Here is a 12,996-nt window from a genome sequence, read left to right on the forward strand (position 1 = left end):
ACAACGGTTTCTCCACCAAGTACTGAGTAATGTTTTGCTAGGGGATCAAATACTTATTTCACACAATCAAATGTAAGTCAATTTATAACTTTTTTGTATGATGTGATTTTCTGGATTTTTTTTTTTTTTTTTTTTTTTTTTTTTTTATATTCTGTCTCACTTAAAATAAACCTACCATTATAATTACAGACCGTTCATTTCTTTGTCAGTGGGCAAACTTACAAAATCGGCAAGGGATCAAATAATTATTTCCTTCACTGTATTTGATTCTTCCTTTTTCACTCAAACATTCTTCACTATCATGCTGTTAATGAAAATGAATCTCTGTTTATTCAGGTTCACACTGCCAGCTGTCCAAAACCGATGCTCCTTGAAATCGGCTCTTTCTAATTGCTATCACACAGAGCGTTGATCCATTACCGGAGCTAAAAATCTAACAGCACCTTTTCACTCTTATGAAGACAATATCTTCATAAGCACATATACAGTATGCCAAGTGGCAGAAACACAGAAAAGAAGAGACAAAGATGTGTACGTTACACACACATGCTGTAGATGCACTCGGATTCAAATAAATAAAACACATATATAAACAAATTTCTAGTTGGGCATGTTTAGTACCTCTCCCGGCGTAACTACAACCATGTGTTCCCAGCAAGGAAGAATCTGAGCTTTTCCTAAATATTTGCTCCAAGCAGCTGCACTTCATGACATCCAAAAACCCTGCTGAGAGGTGTTTTTATTGGGTTTCACTGCTGATAATGTCCTTACAGAGAAAATGTATTGATTTCTATGCAGAGATTTTAATGCTGGAGCTACTCCTGAAATGGGGATAAAGAATAATGTTATCGAGGCCCAAGTGTTTTCCTTCGCTCCTCACTCTTGGGATGAGGCATGAATCACCAAAGTGATGAATGACACTAAACAGAAGTGGTTGTGATATCTTGCTTTGATCACTGGCAAGGAAAAGCACCTGAAATTTGTTTCCAGAGGGAGTTGAACTTGGATGCTTTGCACGTCTCACCGTTTGATAATCTATCTTGCTCTCTGTGGTTTTAAATGGGTCCAGACCTATTTTTCAGTCATCTACAGAAAGTCCCTGGTTCTCCTCACTGCCGGAGGATCTCATGGTGCACAACAATTCTCATGTTGAAAATAGGAGGTTTGGCCATGGTCAGTGTCAAGAGAGCTATCTATTAGGCCTTATTTTGGGACTTATTTACAAACTTCCACACAAAGTTTATTTAGACTCATGAGCTTTTTCCCCTTTGGCAAATCCTCCTCAAAGAATCTGGGATCATCACAAAGCCTCAGACAAACTTTTTTGCGGTTCACGTTTATGTTGTGTGTAAACATGCTTCTTTGAATATTATGTAAAAAAAACCTAGAACATAAGTTTGATATTTTTCAGTTTGGCAGCTCTCATTACTCACAGAGGCCGATCCACATAGTCTGTTGCCAGTTATCGACTATGCTGTGAGGATGCGCTTAATGTATACACACTGCAATGGATCCTGGGAGCTGAGATTTATGATATCTGCAAAAACAAATGACCCCACAAATACACCGTCTACTTTTGGGAATGATAATTCTGTCAAGCAAGGAAAGCATTTCTCTTAGCAGACTTGACGTGATGAGTCCTTGCATCTGGCGATTGGGGAACATCACAACACAGTGCAACCTCTGTACAATTCTCCCAGCCACAAATAACATTTCCAAAAGCCTCTGATACGTCTCCACAATATTAAGGCATCTTATAGAGGGGGCAACGATTTTGAAACCTACAGATTACTTGTTAAATTGACTTTGGTTGACACTTTGCAAACCTAATGATCAATAAAAGAAGCATTTCAGTATTTTTAAACCCGAGTCCTATTCTCATAACTGTGGAAATTTTGACTGTATCGAAAATGACAACAGTGGTTGATTGTTGAAGGGTGTTCTATATATATATATATATATATATATATATATATATATGTTTATTTATCTTTATGTGTTCTATATTTACATTTATTGCGAACACAAGTGGTTGTTTTTCTGAGTATAAAGAGTTGCAAAGTCCACACAGAGTTCAACAAGAAAAGTGCTGTGCATGTACCGTGTGAAACCAAATGTTGATGTTAACTAATTTTAACTTACATAAATATGTCAGTTAGCTTATGTCGCGTACCTGACTAACACATTTATTTCAACCAAAACTCTGATCTTTTCCAAAACCTAACCAAGTAGTTTTGGTGCCTAAACCTACCCAAACAGCAACCCTTTTCAAAATGAACCACTATGCTTATTATTGTTACCATGATGACAAAAATCCCGTAAGACTGTTACTGGTACTTTCCAATGGACAAGTTACCTATTCTGCTGTTCAGGTGTTAGGACTTTTATATACAGCCTACAGTTGGGACGTGTTGCTCCTACAGGGAGTTTAAAACACATCATTTGGGGAGTCAATGTAAATCTACCTTTGTCATTTTAGTATCGGTACTTGTCATTTGTAGCTGCAGCAGAAAAACAGGAAAAGTTCTCAAACCATCCAACGCTACCTGTTCGGCTCCAAATGGCATACAGGCACAATTAGGAACGAGCTGGCGAATAAAGTAGGCTAGAGCATTTAGCATTCACCAAGGGGTTCGTTAAATTAAAGGAGGGTAATAATCAACTAAAATCCAAACTGTGTCCACAAACATTTCTCCAACTGACTGATAATGTTGCTCTGTGTGTGCTGGATGTGTAATAAAATACAGCTTAAAAAGTGATGATATGTCACTGTCGTGTTCACAGCTTGTTCCTGCTGCTTCCGTGTGGCCAAATTAAAAAATTTTTATTTAAGAATGATTATATTCTTGATGGTCACGAATTCAGCAGCTCACTGTTACGATTAACCTCGTGTAGTATGTTCATGTTTCTTGGGATGTGATGGAAAACTGCTGTAGGGGTTATGACCTTGAACTCAAGCACAGACCAGCTAAACCACAGCTGTGTTGTGGACATTTTTCAAATACAATAAAGGCAGCAGGGGATTATGAGAGCATCGTGTTTTCATGAGGAAAAGTTCGTTTCTTACGGACAGCTTTTCTTTCTCTACAGGGTGCTTGGTGTGACCTCGGTGGGTTCGGACACATCATCACAAACCTCTTGCTGCTTTCAAAGATCCTTTCCAGTGTCACACAGCTAACCAAAAAGATCTAGAAATATACATGTTTACATGTTTTCTTCACAGGAAAGACATTCTGCAGATTCCATAGTGTCTTGTTTTTGCTTCAAGTTATGATGTGTGTATTCCTTTTAAATATCGAAGACATCTTCCAAAGACCAATAAACCTTTAATGGGTTTACGCAGCTCAAAATAAATTCTCTTGAGAAAAGAAAAATGAGTGTGGGATGAACAATGTGCACCTGGACCTCAAAGAGAACATGTCCTTCTCTTCAGTGAAGAAAATGTATTTTAACAGAGAGCTCTCAAAGGTTGTATCCGTCCTCACCTTTCTGCCCGTGTCCAAAAGAGTAAATGGTGCGTTTGTTTATTATGGTTGTTTAGCTACATATTACACCCTTCTGCAGGGAAAGGGTTATATTCAATCATTTTCACAGGATATTCTGAGAAACTGGAACCATTGGGGCGGGCAGGTTCGCCATCAGTTCACCCAAACTTGTGGCTACACACGTCACGTGTCAGCTAAAGTAACATTGTCAATATCTGGCAAAGAATATTACGTTACACTTTTGTGCAATGTGTGAATGTAACAAAAAAAATACTTAAAAGGAGATTAAAGGAACTTTGGCCTTGGGGTAAAGAAAGGTCCTTTTGCAAAATATTTCCAAACTATCCGCAAGGATAATGCACATTGTTCAACTTGTGTAATTACTAAAGCCCATAGAAATTCATAAGGAGTCAATTGAAAGAGATAATAAAACTTGAAAATGTGCAAGGGAACTGGCGCACAATTTTTACCAAATTCAAAAAAGGGATTAGTCAACTTTAAGAAAGCATTAAGACAAGCGACTGAAGATTTTGGCTCAGTTTGCAATACATCTAGAACAGTCCAAACCTCAACAAATACCCTACAACAGAGGAGCAAAAACAGAAAGTCAAAAAAACCTGTCGAATATTTCTAATCCTTATATTAAGGAGAAAGACAATTTCATGAACAGTTATATAAAACCAATAATTTAAACTCTCTACTCTGTGCAGGTGCACATGCGCTTTGCACTAACATCAGCACAATATCCCACAAGGACAATGGTGACATGCTGATGTTAAGCAGCTTTATGTTGCTCACCATCTTAATTCATTGGGCCGACATTTGCTAATTAGCACTCAATACAAAAAGTACAATTGAAATTCTGAGCATGTCATCAGTTATAAAGGTATTTATCCCAAAGTATTGAAGAAATTAAATTATTTTATAACTATGAGTGGTGAAGGCATCATATGAAATTCCAGGGTAAAAGGAGAGTCCATCCATCCCATCCATTATCTATACCCGCTTTATCCTGAACAGGGTCACGGGTGGGCTGGAGCCTATCCCAACATTGGGCGAAGGCAGGGTACACCCTGGACAGATCGTCAGTCCATCACAGGGCCACATAGAGACAGACGGTAACAAAGACCATTTACGCTCTCATTCACACCTAAGGGCAATTTGTAGAACCACCAATTAGTCATTATTATAAATATCTCCAGGGTCCATAAATGTCAACAAAATCTCAAACCATCCTGGAGTATTGAAGGTTTTTCAGTCCGTGGTGGACCAGCCAACTGACCGCCTGACTTTTCCATCCCTAGAGCCATGATAGGAGTTTCTATTCATTATTTGTATTTAGTATATATGTTTAGTATTCATGTTCAGTAATCCATGTTGTGTCTAATGCAATATGTGTAAAACTTACCAAGAAAGTTGTAAAGATATATATTTTCTTTGTCTATGTTTCTCAACCTCAAATTTATTCACACCACCTAATCTAAACAAGACCAGCAGGACAACATAAATATTTCCTTGATATATTGCAGGTGCATAATTTAAATAAGTGGCTTCTACCGACAGTAATTCATTTAGCTCTGACAGCTCAGTGCCAAGTTTAGATTTAGTTTGCAGCACAATATTGATCAACATACGGAGATGTGCTTATCATCCACCAATTGATTCACAAAGGTCTCCATTCCCTGTCGTGCCATTTTAATTTGCTTGATGGGCCGAGACACGGGCCGAAGCCGGATATACATTAAGCACTAAAGAACTGAAAGTTACTTTGTTAATAGTAGTAAAGATCTGAATTTGTTGTTACTTTGATTCAAATCGCATCAGCTAAAGGTTTTATGTCAATGGGAGATGAACAAAGAAGCTGAAACACTATAATTTATGTGATTGGGTCTTATTCTCGTGTCAATATTAGTTTGTCAGCTCCATTTGTTCCACAAAGTACCTCTGACAAAAAAAAAAATTGCACTACACACTGACACACATTCACAGGCTTACACAGATTCTACACACGCTTTAATCACAACCATAAGCCGAAGTGACAGTCAATCTTGGAACATAATGACACCAACATGCACATACACACATACACACATATACACACACTCTCTTTTAAATTTAGGAAAGACATGTCTCCAGGCACAAATTGCTTGTTACTTCCAGGTGGAATAGGATGGCATTCAAATAGATTGCTGGTATTGAAACGGAATTATGATGTACAGCTCTGAGGCTTTTTGTTGTGAAAAATTACTATGATATCAACATTTTTTAGATGATGGAGAGCCTGAGGTAACCAGTAACATGCTGTTTGATCGAGCTAGTCATCATATCGTCGCTGGGCTAATGCCCTGTTGTGGAGGTGAAATGACACACTTCTGGACTAGAAACTCTTTCTTTGGGGAAATAAGGCTGCAATTTAATTTACATGGCATAAACCAAACAATCACCTGAAGTCCTCTGAGACCACAGCGAGAGATCATTGGTATTTTGTCCACACTGGTCAGAAAACCTGCAGAAGTCAGTGTCATGAAGTTCCAGTGATGTTGCAGTAAACTGTGGTGAATCAAAGACCTCATCATCGTGATCCTGCACAGGAAAATTTGAAGATGTAAGGAGACTCACCCTCCCTACAAAACCTCAGAGGCAATCATCTAATGGCTGGGCCTCACCGCACTGACAAAGTGTCCACTCAGCAGTACTCTGTGTATGTACAGCCTGGGCTCCTGCCAGGCCACTTCCAGCCATAAGCATCACCAGCCAAGAATCCCCTCTGATGAACGCACCTACTGACAACTCAGCGACAGTGCGGCCCACCAGTCTTGAACACACACCCCTATGCCCCGCTCTTGTTTTTGTCTTTGTCGAACAACTTGCACAAACACACAGATTTTGCAGCAATGAGATTTTACGAAGGGGGCAGTCAGGAAATATACCAGAGCTTTATCAAATTACAGTGATTTGTTCCTCTCTTCATTGTTGCGGATACCCTCTTTTTTAGATATGAATTGTGCTTCAGAAAGTGCTGGCCTTGCAGTTGTTCCACTGAGTGAGGAAATCACCTCTTTGCCAGCTGTTAATTTCCAGCAGGGCAGATACCATATCAATGTGCAGCAATAAATGTCCCTTTGCATGGTGTATAACTGTATGGGCAGTCATTGTAACTATGTGGACAGGTATGATAACTTATCCTGCATGACCAGAAATGTTGAGAGTGAGAGGAGGGGGGTCAGAGAGAGGTCGGAGCAGACAAAGTGAATTACAGTGTTTCAAGGTATCTTCTACCAGATAAACTCAATCATGCCCCGTGCTGCTCTTTACGAGGAAGAGAAAAGCTATTCATCTTCTCTTTTGTGCAGCCAACACAGTTTTGTCTCCTCTGGCGCACTGACAGCTGAGTCGCACTGTTGAAATCCATTTTCTTCTCTTTTCATTACAATTTACAGATTGATGTCTGCTGCAGAGCCGTCTCAAAACTGCGATGGAACTACCAGGATCTTGTTGTACAGCTCGGATCCAAGATCCATTAGTATAAGAGTGATTTTCAAATAGTTTAAAGTACTCCCATTCACATTAGAGAAAAAAAAATGAACCAGTCTGATCAGACAGATAAAAGTATTGTTGACAAATCTGTTGGGGTGGATTTTAAAGTTCACGTTTATCACCAAGCTTAAAGCAACACATTTTCATAGGAAATGTAATCGGAACATATATGCAAACAGCCACCAGCACAATTATCACAAACTGCTCCAAAACAGTCTGGACACAGACTCCATGATGTACAGATGTGCAGCCCTTGAGTTCAGGTATCAAATATGTTTGAGATTAATAAATGTAATAAATGAAAAGGCCTTTAATATCTTAAACATAAGCTTGATGTGGACTGTGACATCTATCTTGTGTATGTACTGAAAACCTAAGAAGAGATTTTAAAATGTTTGACATATATTCTTCTATTTGTATCTTGCTTTCTTGCCCTTGAGGTTATGTAATGCTTAATGTGTGGTTTCCTCTGCTGGAGATAGTTCATCCTGTGTTACCTGCTTGCACACATTAGGTGACTGCTTATTGGTCCATATTGATCATGTGACTACTTGCTGACACGTATGAGAAACCCAAAGACAATCAGGCTATATACATATACATATATATATATACATATATATATATATATATATATATATATATATATATAAATCTATAAATCTATGGCACTCAACATAATATACTTTACCATGCATACATTATATATTTATATATATATATATCTGACAACTTAGACGTATATATATATATATATATATATATATACACACTGTTATAATAGTAATGAAAATGTAATTATTCAAATTCCATGCAAGTGCAGGAGACTGCTCTCTCTTAGCAGTTAAGTATAATGTACATATGTTTTACTATGATGACAAAACTATTACTGACAAGAAAATAATGAATGTCACTCTGGTGTTTAAACCCAAATACATTCATGTCTGCACCACAACCATTTCAGTGGCCCCTAACTCCGCTGTGATGCAACCCAGAAACTTGATAAGGAGTGTAAAATGTAACATTGTCTGGTTACTGTTCACACATAAATTCCAAAATAACATGGATAAGGCAGCCATGAAGTATAATGCACGCATGGTAAAGTATATTAGATTACACTGTAGCTAGTCACGGCTGTGTACATAATATGCACCGTCTTTGCAAGTATTTCCATTTGCAGCAGACAAGATTTGTAAAGCAGTATGAAAAGAGCTGCATTCATAAAACGTGAGCAAACCACTAAATTCAGCAGTTTGACATAATGGTTGAGGCAGGAAAGAGTTTCAATTCATCTCGTCAACATTTTCAGCTCAAAAGCTTTGGACTCCTTCAGTCCAGTGCTATAGACTGTCAGGGAGAATCTGTTTTGCATCTGCATGTCCAATGTCCATATAAAGATTTATCATTTAAAGCTACGGTGCACGACTTTTACATATGAATGGACGCCTGTTCTTGTCAAAGGAGTTGACACATTGCAGATTAAATCTATCACTGCAATGTAAATCTTATTGCACAAAGGTTTACAAACCGCTGTCTGGTGTGACATTCCTGCGCTGTCAGATGAATACTGAACATGCTCTATAGGCAGCTCATGCGCTCCAGAGACTTCTGCCAACACTCTGCCAAGGCGACTAATGTCTGGTTTAGTTCCATGCTAACTTGAATGTGAATAAAATATTATAATTGAGTATCTCTTGTAGACTTTCCACATGTCATCGGGCCGAAACGATCACATTCTGACGGTGAAATGGGTAATGTTGTTGTGACACTCAAAACAGTTTTTCCACAGTTTTACAGCCGCAATAGAAGTGACTTCATAGGCAGAAGCTTTGACATAAGCAGTGTCGACAGCGTTGTGTAATTACTCTTACTGCCCAAAAGGGAAGTTTGATGTTGTTAAATTATTTGTTTAATCAAAAGAGAATAGAAAATTAGGCAAATTGTGTAACTGCTCAGTTTTCTCTGAATAGTTTTAAGTAGAGTTGTATTATCATACTTTACAGCCTGTCACATTAATTTCAATCAAACTCCCAAAGGACAGTTTTACTCCGTTTCCCATTTTAAGTGACAATCACTGGAGACTTGGACCGATATTTGGATTTCTTGTCCAAAATATGTAATGTTTTCTTAAATGTGAAACATTCAGCAGCTGCCACAGATGTCTGTTGCCACAGAAACAAAAATATTACCAAACTCGTGCTGGCCTGGGTCTTTCTATGTTGTGGTTCCTGGGAAATACGCCTCACATCCACAAGCTGAGGTGTGAATCCTCTGCTCCTTTGAAGGAAGCCAGATGGGACCTGCCTTGCTTTTCCACAAGCAAAAGCGAGCTGATAAAAGAGAATATAATTGCTCGCACAAAGTTTGATACACAAGTGAAAGTTTTCATAGAGTAAATGGAAGGTGTTAGCTGTGGCACCAAAATAATGAGCTGAAAGACACTCAAAGGTGCCACAGAACTGAACTGAGCTCCAGAGTTATGTAGCTGATAATTGCCTTTTGGTTCATCCCAACCAGCAAGACTTTTCACATTGCATTTGCTTACTTCCATTATTTATGTTAAACTCCCATTTGTTTAGTGTAGCTTCAACGGTCATTGCTTTTTGTAAAATCAACATTTTCACTTCAATGGTATTCATATGGTCATTAGTAGCAACAACAAAGCCTATTGAGCAATTCTGACTGAGCTCCCAGTTTGCCACAAACATTCACATGCACTGTCACGTTTGAAAGGCCCCTCTCCATCGGTGAGCAGGGTCACAGAGCAGATGAAAACTTTTCCTGACCCCGCAGTCATCCAGGTAGATGATGGTCTCCCATAGCCTCCAGCCCAGTCGGACGGATGCTTTGGCCTCGGCCAGTCAGGGAGACGGACAGTGGTTTGATGCTCATCGAGTGAGCGTACCAACGGCTCTCTTTTCTCCATTTTTCAGTTCCGTCCTGTTTTTCTTTCTGTTCTCTCTAACTCAGTCCGAGATACAATATGTGACACAAAACTGAAAAATCTTACGACACTGATAAGATAGACAATCCTCATAAACAAAAGACTTTAAATGTGAAAATCCTTTCTCTGGTTGTCAGGGGTTTGGTTTCCAGGTCCTGCATAAAGATCAAGCTTACAAAGATGTATTCTAAGTTATTAAACCAGTGTGAGTAAGAACAATGATAGGTTTTTTTTTTTGTTGTTGTTGTTTTTAAAGAGCATTTATCTCGCCATTTTAAACGATTTCAGCAAAAAAGGTATTATTTTTTTCTCTGATGAAAAATGTGTTCTCACATAATTGCAGGTAAATTCATAGAGATTGATTCTACTGGCATTACTCTAATTATGGTGAGTTTAAACTTCCTTTGAGAAAGGGTCCATGATACATCAGGATGCTATTTATTCTGTTATTTATGATTTTGCTGATCTCATTCGCTCCAAAAAAGAGTGACAAACCTGGAAGAGCGCAACGTGTTCTCTATCTTTGAATCTTGGCTCCTTGAGTCTATTTACGGCTGTTCCAAAACCCATATTACTAATCGCAAAAAACAGTTATACAACAAAAAGTATTTTCTGTGTCTCTACATATTACACAACATCAGCCATATATGGTGTGGGAGAGACTACACGACCAAACTGTAGAAGCCCACTCAACTAGGTGGGCTGCTGTAGATCAAGTCTGTGAGTGGGCTTCACTACCAGCTGGCAACTATATGCATGTTGATGGATAAAAAAACATCCAAAACAAGTAACGAAGAGGTTTTTTTCCCCTAAAATGAGATTTTATGTGAAGTGCAAAATTTAAACAGTATGCTATAGAATAAGTGTAGTCCTGCGTGCTCAATGTGATGATCAAAGGATTTTTTTTTTTTTTTTTTTTGAAAGAATATTTAACGTGATGTCAGTGGTCACAGCTTTGCCGTGACCAAATTGGTTTAAAGTCCGGGTCAAAAAAAGACAGCGAACTCTGACCTCTTAAGTCTTTGCAGCAGGAAAAACATTCAACCCAGACGGCTGAACCCAAACAGTTTAAGGTGGAATTTCTGGACGCTGCCCAGAAATTAAATTAACTTTAATTTTGTATCGTGACAGGACATGTCAGACTGAAACAAAACTTCCTTCTGTCGCTCATGTTTAGCAGTTGATCCGGAAGATATAACATACAGAAACTAAATTGTACAAAGACATAAATCTTTGACATGACAAAAACAAAAATACTCTAATACGTGGAAATGTCTTTATCTACAGAAAAAAAGTCATCCTTAAGCCTGATTAATGTTAAATGGATTGAAATAAAAAATCCCTGCACACTAGGAGCCACGTCCTTAAAAAGAAATCAAATAGCTCTATGTCTTATGTGATTCAAGATTTATAATGTTTTCCCTGCCAAGAAGAAAAGTTGATCCTCATGAACTTAAGGCAAATCCCCACCACTGAAGCACACAGAGAGATGAACGACACTCCTGCTGAAGTCGAATTTCCAGTAGAAGATATGAAACTCTTCTTTCACCCAGAGCACTTGGCAGCACGCTGAGCAGCAACAATTTTTGGTTTGAAAGCTCTGCGTATTCAATCAAGTGAAATGGGCAATGAAATGCACTTCATCCCGGCACTAAAATCCAGCCGTAGATATGACTGCAGATCATTCCAGGTGATTCATCTTTTCGGGGACCTGAAATACTACATGAAAACAAGACTGAGACTCTTATGTCTGAGCACTGTTGAAAATGCTCCAAAAACTTAGTAGGGACGGTGCCGATGGCTATTTTTTTTTGTCTCACTGTCATCTCGGAATCAGAATGTTCTAATTAAATCTTTGTTTTCCATGGTGTGCCTTCTGGTGGAGGCCGTCAGTATACAGAGACAAATAGGTGAGCAATAATGTTGATGATGCAAATGGTTGTCAATGCAAACGCATGGTTCAAAAGTAGGTATATCTCTGGCCTTAGGATCTCTATTATGATGACTGATCTTTCTCTCTTTCAGTTAACAAACAAAAAGATGCAACATGAGCCCATAAACTCACAGTCATTATAAACTTAAGGACCAGACAGCAAGAGGAAATACATTTACTGACACGCTGTGGGAACATGTGTCGGGTGGAAGATACTGTGGGGCAGATGACATATGTTATATGTGTGAGTTAGGGTGAAGGAGGTGGAGGGCCCTCAACATCCATATTCTAAAAGGTTTTAAAAAATGATGCATGTTGTAAAATGTACACTGTCTTGCATGTTTCTTTTATATACATGATTATGGCCCTTAGAAAATTATTTGTATACTTTGATGACAGTCAGTGAAACTAAACAAATAAGATCAGTGGCAGGCGACACCGAAAGACAATATCTGCTCAAACTGCTTTCATAGCTGTAGCTATAAAACAGTAGATCACTGTTCCTACAAATATCAGAGGGTGTATTCATTTTAATCAGTTCAAAATTATTGTTAAAAAAGGGTTGAAAGACATGCAGTCATTAATGGTCTCTAATGTAAGTACTTGTCCCTACTACAGATGTATTTATTTGTGTCACTTGGAATTACTGTATTATCAAATCATCATATTGTGAATGTAAGAATTATCATTGAATTATAACTTTTATTTGTTGTATGTTAATGTATGTCATGCTCAGGGACAACAGAAGGAAAATAGCAATGTGCAGGCACAATATATTGATTGTGTACTTTCCCTGTTGCAAATAAACCAAATAAATAAAAAAAGAATATATTGTATCTGTCCATAGAATAAAAAATTAATCATGTAAAAAAATAAAAAAAAATAAAAAAAAAATATGGGCCACACCCACATACCAGCTGCTAGACACTGGCTCATTAGAAAGCCAGACAAAAGATTTACACAAAAGATGATAAAACAGCAATGACAGACACTTAGTTACTCACAAAGCAGGTGATGATCTGACAGCATGCAGACACAACAGTTACAACAGCAGCTCTACACTGCAAGTCAGCATGTCTACTGACGCTTTGAATGAT

The sequence above is a fragment of the Embiotoca jacksoni genome, unplaced genomic scaffold, assembly GCF_022577435.1.
Source record: "Embiotoca jacksoni isolate LCO1_2020_lvr unplaced genomic scaffold, fEmbJac1.0.p SCAF_5, whole genome shotgun sequence".
Classification (NCBI taxonomy): Eukaryota; Metazoa; Chordata; class Actinopteri; family Embiotocidae; genus Embiotoca; species Embiotoca jacksoni.